This window comes from Cryptomeria japonica, chromosome 1 (assembly GCF_030272615.1).
Source record: "Cryptomeria japonica chromosome 1, Sugi_1.0, whole genome shotgun sequence".
NCBI lineage: Eukaryota > Viridiplantae > Streptophyta > Pinopsida > Cupressales > Cupressaceae > Cryptomeria > Cryptomeria japonica.
The window spans coordinates 395,482,757-395,497,920 of NC_081405.1; the positions used below are offsets into that span (position 1 = coordinate 395,482,757).

The 15,164-nt window shown below is 37.9% G+C and overlaps 1 pseudogene; it reads left to right on the plus strand.

Annotated features, from left to right (window-relative positions):
- The first annotated feature begins 296 nt into the window (after window positions 1-296).
- The window catches only part of LOC131070883 (inositol monophosphatase 3-like), a 140,570-nt pseudogene continuing 125,702 nt past the window's right edge, over window positions 297-15,164 (plus strand).

The window sequence follows — 15,164 nt, forward strand, 5'->3', positions numbered from 1 at the left end:
TAAAAAAATAGTATAAAAAAAAATAAAATAAAAACGCACTATTATAAAATAAAATAATCCAATGTAAAATGGTTTTAAAATATATTTTTTGAAATCCACGGTGCAAACAAAAATATTTTGAAAAAACAGCCTAGGCGGTAAAACTCTTTTTTATTGGCATGCGTTTAAACCACCAGGCAAAAGCTATTTAAAATAAATCACAAGGCTGTCATTGGCAGCAACAGGCTCCGTTTCCATTTCCAGCTCCATTTTTACCTCCGTTTTCTTGCGTTTAATACATCCATCAAACCTAACCGTTGAAGCAAGTGAAGGTGGGTCCCATTTCAATATGATGGCATGTGTATGGGTATGGTAAATCCATATTATCATGGGTATAGGGTGCTATTTTATGTGGAGAGTTGTAGTTTTTTTAAATATGATTTAATATATATTTATGGATCTTACTACAATTTGGAATCAGTTTAGACACTTTCACAAAAATGCAGCTGATGTGATCATATGAATTTGAAATTTTGTTTTTAAATAAAAAATTGACTACTGTATAAAATTGATTTTTTTTTAAATATCCAGATTTTTGAAAGTGTGAAGCTAATATGAACATGTACATTTGTGCAGTTACAAAGAGGCTTCCAAAAAGCATTATAGCATTAGTGCCCTCATATATTCCCGCATATTCCGCTTCAATGCCGAATAAAGATGGTATGATAAAATGCAAGGTAAAGGTGCCGATTCTAAATAAAAGAGATTATTCAAAGCGTGTATAAATTCTACAATACACAGTGGATTTGCTTCCAACGCTATATTGAATACTCCATTAGCTTTCTAAAGATCAGAAATGGAGGACTATAGCAAGTTAGCCGATGAAGATGAGATGGATATCTGTCTATTGCCGTGGAGGCTGGGAGCAGAGCTGGGAAGGTGGGTGGCAGGCTTGATTTGAAACACATTTGAACAAACAATAGAGATTGAAGATGATATAATTCTGCTTTTTTTTGCAGATGATTTCCACAAATTTTTACAAAGATAAGACTGTCGAGCACAAAGGAAAGGTTTGTTAACATTTCAACATTTATTCCGTCCATCGATTCAAACTCTTTTTGGATTATGGACAATGTTCCCAATGTTTATTTTCATTTTCATTCTAGTAGAAAGCCCTTGGGGTTTATTGGACGCTACATTCGGCTTTTTTGCACGCTATATTGGTGAAAAAATTAAATACCTTCAATCAACACGTTCCATGACACGGGATTTTATGAAGTAAATTTTTTTAGGAAAATCAATGTACTTCTAAGTACGTGGTGTCTTTGTAGTGTGGCGAATTATGTGATGATTTATGGGGATTCAGATAAATTTGAAAAAAAGAAATTAAAAATTTAACTTTTTAAATGAATCTAGATCTATATATAAGATTGAATTTGAATGTATTGCTTATTTCTATTATAAGATTGTGAAATAAGTGACAAACCTTGGATCAGCTCTGCGACCTCTGGTTGGGCTGCCTGTATGCCTTTCACCCATGGTATCGGATTGCCTATTAAGACTCTGTTCTCCTTCACGAAAGGCTCTGCTGCGTGTGTAATACCTGTGTGAACCCGTTTCCTACGACTGCATGTAATTGCTAAACCCTTAGGATGACAGGATTTAGCTCTGATACCACTGTAAGAAACCTTAAAAGGCCCTCAACTGAGACAATTGATGTTTAACTGAACTTGTTGCGTTTCAAGTGTGTTCTTTGCAAATTTGTAACAACAAATATAATTTTGACAAACTTAAGCACAAAAAAAAAAACAACTATGGGTATTTGCTGGAAATCAATTTATAACTCAACAATATTGAACAAACCCTTATTACATCTGCTCATCATTTATTAATGCTCAATACATAAACAAACAAAGCTAGAGAAGAACTGATAAATACTAGGACATTCTGTTAAAACCCTTATTTCTTTATTGCTGGTCATACACAGTTTTTATGACAACAAGCTATAATTTATTCCCAATTGACCCGAATCACTTGCATGTTAGCCCGATGGAGAGACATAGGCAAGGCATCCCTTCTGCTATTCTTTTATATTTTTTTGGTTCCTCCAATATGAAAATCGTATCCCTTCTGGTGTTTGGCGCTACTTTCCAGGAAGCCGTACAACCACTGATAAAAAATCTCTCATGGATGCCTCTGTTTCCCTCTTGCTGCTGCAGCCTAATACTGGAGAAAAGGCGGTACCTCTCTGATTAATAAGCACACTCTTGGCTCCTGAATGAAACCAACTGGAAGAGCAAGATCGGCTGATATTTCACAACCTCTGATGTTGTTGCACAAGAATCCCATGTTTTCCTGTACCAATACCTCTGATCACTGCAGAAGAATCTTCTGTTGAAACCCTAGGCCAAAACTCCTCTCAGAGCTCCAAAGCAAATTATCCAAAACTTAGCATAATGAAAGAAGACCTAAAATTTTCTTTAATCATCTCCATTTAGGGTTGGCATGATTCCCAATAAAGGTGTGATTTGGCCTTTAATAATGTTTTAACTTTTATTATTTATTTTTGACTATTGAAGTGTCAAAAAATAAATCAATTTCCATTTAATAGAAAACTGGCCCCATCTGATGAGAAATAGACCCTCACTTAAGTTATAACTTAAAGTGACTTTTAAAACATTAAAACATTAAAGTTCGCCATTTAATATTTAATTAAAATAATTAAATATTAATATCTCTTTAAGTATTCATTAGAAATGCCTGTCGTCTGAACTGGAGACTGCCAAACTATAATCTGTCCTTGCCCAACCTACTGGCTCTAAATAGCAGGACTACTAAAAATAGAAAGTATCTCAAACGAAGTCCTGGAGACCTCAAATGAAAACCAGACCTGGAGTGCTCGCTCTGAAGATGGTGAATCAAACTCTGGAGGACCCTCTACCCAACCTCATCAGCCTACGAGGGTCAGTGATAGGCTAATCTACTCAGCTGACAGATGTCAACTAGAAGGGGACATCACAATCCGCCCCTCCCGAAATTGCTTGTCCTCAAGCAATCACAACTCCAGATGCTGTAAAATTTCCTCGCTTTCCCAAGTAGCATCCTCTACCGGCAAATCCTTCCATTTCACTAGGTATTTTGTGATAGTTCATGTCCTGAAATTCCTCTCCCTGAACTCAATGATAGCCTCAGGTACGAGTATCAACTTCTCCTCATCATCCAGGGGTGGTAAGACCGTGGAAGGAAAATTACGGTGTCCCAACGCTTTTTTGAGACGTGACACATGAAACACGTTGTGTACTCTGCTATCTGCCAGTAAATCCAACTCATAAGCCACCTCACCTATACGCCTGATTACTCTGAAAGGGCCATAATATCGAGGCTTGAGCTTCTTTGCTCCACTCCTCCTGAGAGTAGATTGTCGATAAGGCTGCAACATCAAATACACCATGTCTCCTACCTCAAATGACCTTTCTATCCTCTTCTGATCAACATATTGTTTTTGCTGATTTTTTGCCTTGGCTATATTTTCCTTAAGAGTCTTCACAATGTCCTGACTCTCTTGTATCATGTCTCCCGCACTAGGCACCCTACTGTCACTCAGCAATAAGTCAATGAGACTGGGAGGTTCATACCCGTACAGTGTTGTAAATGGAGTCATCTGAATGGACATGTGGTGAGTGGTATTGTAACAGTACTCACAGAGGTAAATCCACTTCACCCACGCCTTTTGCTGCCTTGAAATATAGTTCCTGAGGTATCCCTCCACCCATTTGTTAACTATCTCAGTCTAGCCATCAGTTTGAGGGTGGTAACTGGTGCTCGGTGTAAGCTCGGTCCCACAGAGTTTGAAAAGCTCATGCCAAAAGTGGCTCAAAAACTGCGTGTCCCTATCACTGACAATAGTCTGAGGCAACCCATGTAATCTGAATACCTCTTTGAAGAATAACTCTGTTACCTGAATAGCTGAATAAGTGGTGGTGATAGGATAGAAGTGAGCATACTTCGTCAAATGATCCACAACCACAAATATGCAATCATGTCCCTGCGCTCTCGGTAACCCTGTGATGAAATCCATAGACAAACATTCCCACTTCTTGTCAGGAATTGGAAGTGGCTGAAGTAAACTAGCAGGGTATGTATGCTCCTGTTTATTCTGCTGACAAACAGGGCACTCTCTAACATACTGTAGAACATCCGCCTTGAGCCCTTTCCACGTGAAGTGCTCACGAACCTGTCTGTAGGTTTTGAAAAACCCGGGATGTCCTGCTATCGGTTCATCATGACAAAACCGCAGTACCCTACTCCTCAACTCTGATCTTGGGATCAAGTACACTCTCCCCTTGTAAATGATCAATTCATTTACAATTGTATACTTGTTGTCCACTACTGACCCCTCTATCACACCTGCAGCCTAGCTATCTTTGGCGTACTCTGCCACTATAATATGCCGCCAATCCTCTGCTATCTGGACCATAGAATTCAGGTGGGGACAACGTGACAAGGCATTTGCAACTACATTCTGTGTGCCTTTGATATAGGAAATATCAAATTTGTAAGCCTGAAGTTTGCTGACCCACTTTTGTTGCTTGTCATTTAAGTCACGCTGCCCAAGGAAATGTCTCAAACTATTGTGGTCAGTCTTAATGCAAAACTTGCTGCCCACTAAGTACTGTCTAAACTTGGCCAGTGCATGCATTATGGCCAACATTTCCTTATCATAAATGCTGTAAATTCTCTCAGGTCCATGGAATTTCCTACTCTCATAAGCAATAGGGTGCTTGTCCTGCATAAGCACCGCCCCAATGCCCTCACCAGAGGCATCACATTGTAACTCAAATGACTTCAAGAAGTCAGGTGTAGCAAGTACTGGACATGAAGTCATGAGCTCCTTGAACCTCTCAAAACACTCATGGGCCTCAGGAGTCCATAAGAAGGCATCCTTTTTCATCAAGTCTGTCAAAGGTGCCGCATGGCGCAGATATCTGTTAACAAAACGGCGGTAGAAATCACATAGGCCCAAGAACCCACGCAACTGAGTGAGGTTCACTGGAGTAGGCCAATCTACAATAGCACAGATCTTCTCGAGATCCATCTGCACTCCCTCTGCACTGATAATATGGCCCAAGTACAATAACTCAGTCATTCCAAGGTCACATTTGGATTCCTTGGCATACAAGGACTCCCTGCTCAGAATGCTCAAAACTGTATCTAAGTGACTGAGGTGCTCCTCCCAAGTACGACTGTAAACCAGTATATCATCAAAGAACACCAATACTGATTTCCTCAACTGGTGTCTGAAGACTTTGTTCATTGTGGACTGGAAAGTAGCAGGAGCATTGGTTAGCCCAAATGGCATAACGACAAACTCAAAATGTCCATAATGACAACAAAAAGCAGTCTTCTCAATATCCTGCTCACGAACACTGATCTGGTGATAGCCTGATCTCAAATCAATCTTTGAAAAATAACAGGCCCCATGTAATTCATCTATGAGCTCATCAATACGCGGAATGGGATATCTGTTTTTGATCGTCCGCTTATTAAGGACCCTGTAATCAATACACATCCGCAATGTGCCATCCTTCTTCTTCACCAAAACAACTGAAGAAGCAAAGGGGGACTTACTAGGCCGAATATGTCCCATGGCCAGAAGCTCTTGTATGGTTTTCTCCATTTCATCTTTCAGGTGCTTCGGATGTCTATATGGAGTAATCATCACTATCTTCGCTCCCTCCTCTAGCTCAATGATGTGCTCAAAACCCCTATCTGGTGGCCTCCTTGATGGTATGTCACTGAAAACCTTGCTATGTTTGGTTCTCAGTATCTGAATGTCAGGATGATATTCAACTTTTTGAGCATCCTGCTATATGGGCATGATCATACACTCTGTTGCCCACTCAGTCTGATCATGGCGTACAAGCCTCTCCATCCGCCTGAGTGTAATCATTCTGAAATTGCTGTCCTTAATCGCTTTCAGCACATGTGTTTTCTCATCAATGGTGAAAGACATCTCCATATCCTGCAAGTCAAGTGTAAACTTGCCTAGTTCATGCAACCACTTCATACCAGGGACCAAATTTGTGTCTCCCATCTGAACCACATAGAAATCAGTCTTGAATTCATAATTGTTTACATGCAATGGGAGTTGTGTAATCATCCTATTACACTTTAAAGTGTAACCATCTGCCACCCTCACACGAATGCCCTCAAACTCCTCTGTTTGGATTCCTCTCTTCTCCACCAACCTGGCATCAATAAAGTTATGTGTGGCTCCGGTATCCAGCAGTGTAATAACTTTCTGACTAGCAAGTACTCCTCTCATTTTGAATGACCCTTCCTGCTGAATACTCGTGAGAAGTACCTCCTTAAGGTGCTCATCACCTTCTGCATCCATTTTGTCAAGTCTCGAAGGACCCTGTGTGTCATCTTCAGCCTCTAAATTCTCATAACGAGCAGGCTGACCTTCATGATCAAATTTAGAATCTTCATAATATGCCCACATTATTCTGTTTGCCCTGCCCTTAGGCCTCAAAGGACAGTCATGGTTGGCATCATATGGACTTTTGCAATAAAATAGAGTTTCTTTTGCCTTAAATCGTTAAGTGTCTCCCGATCTAAGGGAGGGGCTGCTGGCTTTGGCTTGTAATCATTTCTAAAGTTTGATTTTTCTTTCCCTTTGTTGAAATTCCTATTATCTTTGAAAGATGTTGACCCTTTTGTCCCAAATTTATTTTGAGTGGTTGTCACATCCATACTCCGTGCCTTTTTAATGGTGAGTAGAAGTGTTGGGGGATCAAATGCCTTTACCCAGCCTCTCAAAGGCTCCATGAGTCCCTCTATAAAAAAAACTACTAATCGCTGATTTGACATGTTATTTACCATGCATGACAGCTTCAAAAACTCTGAAACATACACCTCCAAGTTCCTTGTTTGTTTCAGCTATGCTAACTCCCAGAAGTATGACTCGGGGTCTTTCTTATCAAACCTCTCTACTAACAAATCAGCGAACTCCTGGTAGGTGGTAATCTCATCATGTTGGAGAGTGATGAGTCCATTATGCCACCACTCATGTGCAGTACCGTCCAAGTGTAAGGTTGCAAACTTAATTGCATCCCTTTCAATCATGGGTCTCAGTGTGAAGTATGTATCCAGTTTATGGATCCAAGATCTAGTTGTAACTGCACCGCTGCCATCATAATAAGGTAGAGTGAGCTTGCTTGTGGCAAACTCAAGATCTCTATGTTGGAAATGAGGCCTCCTCTCTTGCCTGTTTCTCTCTACCTCCCGTTTTTGCCTCATGAACTGATCAAAATTCAGATTCTGTCTCACATCAGGAGGAAGAAGACTCCACTCATCATGTACCGTCATAACATTATCAACAAAGACAGGCTCTGCCTCAGCTCTGGCAACATTCTCAGGTTCTTCTGCCAAGAAATTAGGCCTTGAAGGCCTGTCAACTGTGCGTGTAGCTACCCTGTGAGGTCTAGGAATATTGGCTACACTCCTATTGTCCTCTGGTTCTTGATTGTTTCAGTTTGGAGGATTCATACGCTCCATCATGGTGGTGAGTGCTTGTAAAGCTTGAGCAACCTGTTGCTGCCCCGTAGCCATAGTCCTAAAAAATTCTCTTGTCTCCTCATCCTCAGCTCTGTAACCTCTGGCTGGGCTTCCTATATGCCTTTCACCCATGGTATTTGACTGCCTGTTAAGACTCTGTTCTCCTTCACGAAAGGCTCTGCTACGTGCGTAATACCTGTGTGAACCCGTTTCCCGCGACTGCATGTAATTGCTAAACCCTTAGGATGGCAGGATTTAGCTCTGATACCACTGTAAGAAACCTTAAAAGGCCCTCAATTGAGACAATTGACGTTTAACTGAACCTGTTGCGTTTCAAGTGTGTTCTTTGCAAATTTGTAACAACAAATATAATTTTGACAAACTTAAGCACAAAAAAAAAAGCAACTATAGGTATTTGTTGGAAATCAATTTATAACACAACAATACTGAACAAACCCTTATTACATCTGTTCATCATTTATTAATGCTCAATACATAAACAAACAAAGCTAGAGAAGAACTAATAAATACCAGGACATTCTGTTAAAACCCTTATTTCCTTATTGCTGGTCATACACAGTTTTTATGACAACAAGCTATAATTTATTCCCAATTGACCCGAATCACTTGCATGTTAGCCCAATGGAGAGACATAGGCAAGGCGTCCCTTCTGCTATTCTTTAATATTTTTTTGGTTCCTCCAATATGAAAATCGTAGCCCTTCTGGTGTTTGGTGCCACTTTCCAGGCAGCCTTACAGCCACTGATAAAAAATCTCTCATGGATGCCTCTGTTTCCCTCTTGCTACTGCAGCCTAATACTGGAGAAAAGGCGGTGCCTCTCTGATTGATAAGCACACTCTTGGCTCCTGAATGAAACCAACTGGAAGAGCAAGATCAACTGATATTTCACAACCTCTGATGTTGTTGCACAAGAATCTCATGTTTTCCTGTACCGATACCTCTGATCACTGCAGAAGAATCTTCTACTGAAACCCTAGGCCAAAACTCCTCTCAAAGCTCCAAAGCAAATAATCCAAAACTTAGCATAATGAAAGAAGACCTAAAATTTTCTTTAATCATCTCCATTTAGGGTTGGTGCAATTCCCAAGAAAGGTGCGATTTGGCCTTTAATAATTTTTTAACTTTTATTATTTATTTTTGACTACTGAAGTGTCAAAAAATAAATCATTTTCCATTTAATATAAAATTGGCCCCATTTGATGAGAAATAGACCCTCACTTAAGTTATAACTTAAAGTGACTTTTAAAACATTACAACATTAAAGTTCGCCATTTAATATTTAATTAAAATAATTAAATATTAATATCTCTCTAAGTATTCATTATAAATGCCTCCTGTCTGAACTGGAGACTGCCAAACCATAATTTGTCCTTGCCCAACCTACTGGCTATAAATAGCAGGACTGCTAAAAATTGAAAGTATCTCAAACGGAGTCCTGGAGACCTCAAATGTAAACCAGACGTGGAGTGCTCGCTTTGAAGATGGTGAATCAAACTCTGGAGGGCCCTCTACCCAACCTCATCAGCCTACGAGGGTCAGTGATAGGCTAATCTACTCAGCCGACAGATGTCAACTAGAAGGTGACATCACATATGTGGTGTCTTTGTAGTGTGGCGAATTAGGTGATGATTTATGGGGATTCAGATAAATTTGAAAAAAAGAAATTAAAAAATTAACTTTATAATGAATCTAGATCTATATATAAGATTGAATTTGAATGTATTGCTTATTTCTATTATAAGATTGTGAAATAAGTGACAAACCTTGGATCAGCTCCCATAATCCATTACTCTTGTGGATGGATATATGATACTTATTTTTCAACCATGTTTCAGATCTATTGACAACCTGCTAGCTACCCCGTGAGTAGCATTTTACAGTGCCAACAAGCGTCAAAAAAACAAATTCAACCTAGTAATTTGTAAATACATGGCACAAGTTTCTCTGTTATGGCAACAGTCAAGAATCAAGTTTTATGGTGACATTGATGTTTACCTCTCATTCAAGTTAATTTTAGCAATCAGACTGAAAGTAAAAACATAAGGCACAAATGCAACACATAACACAGTGATACCTTGGGAAAACCTTCCTCTTGGAGGTGAAAAACCTAGCAAGAAATGTCTCAGATCTGATTAGAATAAACACAGTAGCAGATTACAATCTTTACCCTCCTTTAGGGCACACATCAACTAGAGCAAAACTTATCTGAAGATAGAGGACTGAATGTATATGCAGGTCGTTGTTACAGTAAGCTAATCTGAGACTGAATTCGACAATCCTAAGATACTTCGTCTAGTCTGAGACAAGTTCGACAGCCCAGGATAGTATTCACTCAGCCTTAGAATGACCTCACCAACAGTAACATAGGTTCGCTCCACCTTAGGCGAATTCGCTGATGCAGAGACAAGTATTCGTTGCCCTAGGAAGATTCAAAAGTGCAGAGATCAGTCACATATGAGAGTGATAAATCGCTTGTGATTGATTGCTTGTGATCTTCAAGTCACCTTTCATACATAGGAGATGACACATACAATAACCTTGGGTCGGCCTTATATATTTTGGTGCCAAGATACAATATAATTTCAAATGCTTTACAAGTTATATGAATAGGTTTTGACCTATATCATTACTACAAGTTACATATAACAGCCAGTTATACAAGTTACACCCATTGCCCAAATAGGGTTATATGCCAAAATGCTAAGGCCGATAGGCCACTTAGCATTTTATGTACTAGGTCGGCCCTAGAAGGGATCCAACCTAGCTACAAAACAACAATTCAGACATTCTACACTATGATGCAATCTCATTTATATTGATGCCTTGTGTTCTGCATTACATTAGATAAGTAGTATACATGTTTTTTATGTTTTCAATGAGTTAGTTTATTTCTGATGAACTGCAACATATAGGGTTATTTTCCGTTATACTTGCACATCTGAATGTATTCTGATTCCAAAATTAGTGTAGTTCTGATGAACTGCCATATCGTAGGTTATAATATATTTTCCATCCTAATTTTTACACCTACATATATTTGGATTTAAAAATTCAATTCACAGATGAAACCACCACAGTAAAGTATTTTACATTTATGGTTTGGGATTTAATGCGTCATTACTTTGGCAATTGATTTGCTGCTTATCTTAAGCAGGTAGATTTGGTAACAGAAACTGACAAGGCATGTGAGGAGCTTGTTTTCAAGTTTCTGAAGGAAAAATACCCAGATCACCAGGTGGATTATTAGTTCTGTAATTTTTTTGCTTTCCTTATGTTTATTTGGTAAAGTAGCTAACAGATGTGCTCAAGTTGTGCAGTTCATAGGTGAGGAAACTTCTACAGTTTATGGTACATCTGAATTGACAGATGAACCGACCTGGATAATTGATCCCGTGGATGGAACAACAAATTTTGTTCACAGGTTCATTTTCAGATCTGTCCTAATTTACAACTCTTCATTGTTTTCTTAATACAATCTGTTTTCTGCCTCCTTGCCAGTTTATACCCAAGTCAGCACTATGTCATAATAAAGGACAAAATTCAGCATGATTCACGGCTAAAGGACAAAACCAATGCAGACAAAGTAAAAATATCCTGAGGTTTCTTTCACATCAAACAAACTGACAAAGTAGTGAACAACACAGGCAAGTTCTCTCCCAATATATCCCCTATTCTTCTTGGCATCAACATTTTGGAGCAAACCATGGCATTTCTTAGCAAGGAAAAGATATATTTCAGTTATTCGGGCTTCTTATATGCTGGAAACCCCCACTCAAGGTTATTTGAGTATTATCAACATTTCAAAGGATAAGTGGACATGTGATCAGCACCATTTCATTAAATCGATTCATTTCCTCGAGCTTGCTAGAAGCTTTGAACTGGGTGCACATGCCAAATCTAGACGTGGGTATCTAACACAAGTTAGAGAATCAATGATAGGTGCTGTTGAGTATTTTCTGAATGATGCTACTACATTTTCATATTGATATAGGTATTTTTGAGTGCTATAAAATTCATTCTCAAATTGCTACTTGCAATGAGAGATCAACATGTTAGTGAACAACACAAGCAAATTCTTTCCCAAAGGCATGTGATGGCATAAAGGTTTCAGATCACACAAAAAGGCAATGGCAATATTGTCGAATATAAAATGATTTGTATGATTAGTCAAGCAAATCAAACCATTACCATTTTAAATGCGACATCAAGAAAGATTTAAGCATAATGAAAACGTGAATGATAAAACATGATTAAACATAAGGTAACTGCCCTCACAACACTCCCACTGATGCTTGATTCTTCCTTGTCCTCCTCATCACCACAAACCTCGAGTACTCCGAAGTTGACTAATGGAGAGTGGGAGAGATAGTTAGGGGAGAATGTGGATTGCTCACATTCTCATAACAATGTAAGGATGTGTAGGTGAAGATTTGGATATGGAGAGTAGGTTATGGAGGTGGCTTATGCACTCAAGAGGGCAACATGATGGGTGCAATGATTATGGAAATGCAACCAAAAGGGCAGCATAAGTTTATGATGAAAAGCGGATCATTTTATTGATGGATAAGGGCTCAATTTATAGAGTTTGAGACTTGGAAATGAATAGTCAAGATCAAAAGTTGATCAAGGGCTCAGATTGAAGGAGAGAGCAAGGTGTGCTCACACATGTGTGAGCATATCTTGGGAAGAACAACTGTCATAGGGAAAAGGGGTGATGTGCTCACACTTGGGAAGTCCAAGAGGTTGACAAGTGGAAACACTTGTGGAAGGGTGTAAGGGCTAGTGGAAGAGAGCTTATAACATACGGGCTAAAAGAGGAAAGTGTAGGGTGGCTCTATGGGGAAGAGCATCCTCACACATGTGTGAGAACCCCTTGGTCAAAGGTGATGTGGAGATGTTGAAGTGACTTGTGCATGCAAGTCCTTTAAGAAGGGGTCACATGAGTGACATGTGGGTTTTGGGTAGATGTGCAGTATTTTTAATTTGAATAAATACTAATAGAGCTTAGGCCTTTGGTTAATTAGGATAATTAGGGGGGTTAGAAGATAGGTTTGTAGGAATCATAGAATCATCCTAATTAATTATAAATTAATTTGGCTAAGTAGGATTAAGGATAAATCTTGGAATATTCCCCTAAGGCATAATTTGATGTATTGAAATAAATCAATATTTGGGAGAAATGGAAAGGGGATATTAATTAAATATAATTTAATTAATTTAAAGGTAATAATAGATTACTATGATTAATTAAATTAACCATGCGGTGAAGGGATAATTAATTAAATATTAATTTAATCAATTTTATGTATCTACAAATACTACCTTAATCACTTGCTGGGAATGTAGGAATTTGAGTCTTGAATGCATGGTCACATTTTAATTTGTCCATTGTAGGACAACAAAAAGCAAAACAACATGTAAGGTAAAACCTTTCTTTGAGTTATAAGGGGAAGCTCCCTTGTAGCTAAAGAGAAAACTAAACCCTATAACTTAAGGGCACAACCTTTAGCTTTGAACAACATGTACAATTTAAATCTCCAAGTTTTGAGCATGCATTGCAATCAAACTAAAGAAATTACCTGTTGTTTCATTCTTGGGTTTGGGCACAACACTAATCAGCACATATATATGGACAAGTATTTTTTATATCTTTTTGATAGATGCAAGTGACCTAATCTATGGCAGCTAACATGCACTCCCTCTTTTTGGCTAAAAGTAGAGACCAAAAAGAATAAGTACAACATAGGTGTCAAATTGAATTGAAAATAGTTAAGAGTTGATAAATTGAATAATGGAAATTGCATACAAAGCTACAACATCAATATTAATGGAAAACAACAATACAAAACCTGCAATAGTAACTAATTTTTGTTCAATATACCAAACCACCACATAAGACGAATTAGAAGCTTGAACTATAATCCTAATTTGCTCCTTTGGATTGAAAATAGCAGTCCTCATGAGTCATAATGAATGAAAAATTACAGCTTGGAGGCAAATTAGTGTTTTGGTCTCCTCTATGTTTGAAATGGGTGTAACTTGAATGACTTTAGGCAAAATGTGTGAAATGTGAGTACTTTATGGTGAAATTAGGGTTAGCTAATTTTTTTATGTTATAGAAAATTTTGAAAAAAAATCCCAAATCATTTCTTTATCTGGGTTTTCCCGGGTTCAACATAGGCTCACATAGGGTTCTAAAAGGATCCATAGTGTACTTGGGGTGCTTGATAGAACCATAGGTGAATTGATGCCAAACCTGCGCCAAAACTAGAACCTAAAACAAAATTTTGCAATTTAGGGCCTATTTTTGAAGAACCTAGTAACTTAGCAGTAATCTCTACGGCAAGTAGGGGCACAATTACCATTCTTTCTCAATCTAAGTGCATAAAGTGCCTATTTTTAAGTGTTTGCAATGGCTTTGTATCATAAAAAACAACTATATTTCCTAAGCTAAGAATAACTTGCTTGCAATCGAAGCAAGCTTTAAATACAAGAATGTTTTCAAATACATCATATAAAATAAGAAAAATTGAAATAAAATGTCTTTGAATAGACTTTCTAGAAGATCATTTAAAAATAACAATTGCCCAAAAATAGTTGTGACTAAATCTAGCATTGGCAAAAACTATAAGTTTGGTTGTGCTCCAATTAGTGATTTTGATGCAACTTCCTCGTTTTGACCAAGATGGATCCTTATAAGAAATTTGAAAGTGACAACCCAACAAATAATCTTGGTGACTTGAATCTTATAATGTCCCTTTCCATAGAGTAGTCCAGAGCGACTAATTAGCCTATTTAATTCCATAGGTTAAAGTTGAGAAAAAGGGAATTTATTAATTTAATTATTTAATATTATCCGACAAAGCTTATTTTATGGGTAATATTATTTAATTGATTTACTAAGTCGATTAAAGTGATTTAAGTGATTTATTAATGGAGAGTTAATAAAGTCACTTTATAATTTGAAAGGTTTTTTCTAGAAGCTTCTAGGATTGTCATAAAAGAACATTTTATGGCTCATTTGAGATATGCTTGGATTATTTTGTCTTGTTGATTTTGCAGAGCTTCTTGGAGCTTAAAACTAACTAATCTGCCCTAGCTAGTTGGTTAGAGATTTCATTTAGAGATCTCATAGTGGATTCATGGTTAGAATTTGACAAATTTGTGAAGTCTCTTGCAAAGACAAATTTCCAAAGTTATCAAAGATACTTGAAGTTTTGTTATGCATAGGTGTGCAACATGAAAGTATTTGATGTATTGATATGGGTGATCAAAAAGGAGTTTGGATGTCAAGATTGTGTTGAAAAAAGTTTGAGAAGATTGTGGGATTATTTGAGTGCCATTTTATATGGAACCCGTGGCTTTGATTTGAAGAATGAATCTTGTTTGATTTCATTAATCTAGCTGTAGTTTGGAACTAGGAGGATGTGAGCATTTTACTTGGAACTAGAATGAATCCTATTCTTCTTGGCATCAACATTTTGGAGCAAACCATGGTATCTCTTAGCAACGAAAAGATATATTGTAGTTATTCGGGCTTCTTGTTTGCTAGACACTCCCACTCAAGGTTATTTTAGTATTATCAGTGTAGAGGACATAAAAT